Source organism: Cynara cardunculus, assembly GCF_001531365.2.
Source record: "Cynara cardunculus var. scolymus isolate 2C chromosome LG 2, CcrdV1, whole genome shotgun sequence".
NCBI classification, from domain to species: domain Eukaryota; kingdom Viridiplantae; phylum Streptophyta; class Magnoliopsida; order Asterales; family Asteraceae; genus Cynara; species Cynara cardunculus.
Genome location: NC_037529.1, coordinates 69,458,749 through 69,460,960, shown reverse-complemented (window position 1 = coordinate 69,460,960; position 2,212 = coordinate 69,458,749).

Genomic DNA, 2,212 nt, shown 5'->3' with positions numbered 1-2,212 from the left:
GTTAAAAAAAGGTTTCTGAACCTGGTATGTAAATGCAGGGACCGAATCTATAAATTACTTCCAACACTCGTGTGAAGAAAGTGCCACTTATGGATCTTTATCTAATTTATAGATTTGGTCCCTACACTTGTGGATCTTATTCAGATTTTTCTTTTACATTTTAACCGCTCCGGAGATTAAGGAATTGCCACTTGAAATTATTGAACAAGTATATTTTGTTTTACCCTTTATTTAAAGAAGGAACTACTTTTATATATTTTGAATTCTTTTATATATATATATATATATATATATATATGTGTGTGTGTGTGTGTGAGAGAGAGAGAGAGAGATTTTATTTAACTTTTATCTTTTTGAGAGTTGTTTGTTTACCTATTAATAGTTTCATTAAAAGTCCGCATTTACGCTAAAAGATGAATCTTGTTAGACAAAAAAAATCTGCTTACCTTGGTATTTAAATGCTTAAGACTTTACATCTTAGGTATCAAAATATAAGTTTCGAAATACTTACCTAAAATAAGAATCAAATTAAAATACGTTACTTTTTCATATAATTTACCTTATTGAAAAAGATATGATTAAGAGATGAATTTAGAGTATGAAAAAGATTATTTTAATTAATCTATATATATATTAAAGAAGAAACCACGTGCAATGACGTGGCCTCTTCTCAAAGCTAGAAAATGCTTTATCATTTCTCTCCTTTTTTCAAGCTTTTCTCACCTCAATATTTTGATATTCACTAATTACTTCCACCTACTCATTTTCCCTCTAATAATTGATATTTAACCCTCATTATTTCTCTCTTTTCGGTTATAATTTTTCATCTTCTCTTCATGGTATATTTCTATGATAATCTATCTATTAATATCTCAATTCTTTCTTTCTATTCAGTTATAACTTCATGGAGGCGATTTGTATTTTTGTTGATTTGAGGCGTCATTCAAGAAGATAAACCATGGTACGGTTTTTTGCTTATGTAAATATAGTATTTCGTCTTTTAATCGGAGACATTCACACTAAAGCTGAAATTATGTAGGCATATGAATATTTTTTGTTTGGATAAAGTGGCATATGAATCCGTGATGAAATAAGGTAACATTGTTTAAGCATAACAATCTCTCTTAATCTCTCAATTCTTCCTCTATTCAATTTTTGTGGAAGTGATTTGTATTTTTGTTGATTTGAGGCGTCATTCAAGAAAACATATATGATATAGGTTTTTGTTGATGTAAGTATAGTACTTCGTTTTTTAATTGGAGACATTCACACTAAAATTGAAATTATGCAAGCATATGAATCCTTTTTTGCGTGAATAAAATGACATGAATCATTGAAGAAATAAGCTAACATTTTTTAAGCATATGTAGAACATAAAAATAAGTATTTTTTTGTTTGTTTATCCATGAACTTGATAAACATTATGCTATAATATTTTTGTATTGATGCTAGAAGAGTGTATCAAGAAAGATGGTTTATGATTTTTTAAGATCGGTAATCTTTCATATGGTTTTTAAGACAATGATATTGATCGGTCTGTTGCGATTTTTTCCTTCTTTAGTATTGGGCTTGAAAATTATTTGATAATATTTTTACTTCTTAAAGGAGAAACCAAACATAATAAGGTGTCATCATCTAAACATTAGAAACCTCTCATTCGTTTTTCTTAGATTTTTTATTTTTTAAAATATTTAATATATGTAAAAGACTTTCCTGCCCCTATATTTAAAACATGAAATTCATTAGGATAAGGTTCTTTTGGTAATTTTAAAAAGTTTAACCTACAACCTTTTCATCTTCATTCTTGAAGGTGAAACCTCCAAACCTTTCCATGTGCTCCTCTAAACATTAGAAACCTATCATTATTTTTTTCTTAGATTTTTGATTTTTTAAAATATTTGATATATGTAAAAGACTTTCCCTTCCCTATATTTAAAACATAAAATTCATTAGGATAAAGTTCTTTTGGTAATTTTAAAAAGTTTAATCTACAACCTTTTCATTTTCATTCTTGGAGGTGAAACCTCCAAACCCTTCCATGTGCTCCTCTACGATTTATTCAAAAATAAATCTCTTTTTCTTCTTCTCTATCATTTGAAGTTTTCTTTATTTTACAAACCATTATTATTCAACAAAATCTTTTTTCAGGTAAACTTTTTTCACTCTCTCCGTCACTTAATTTCTTCTTTACATGTATATATTATATTATTTA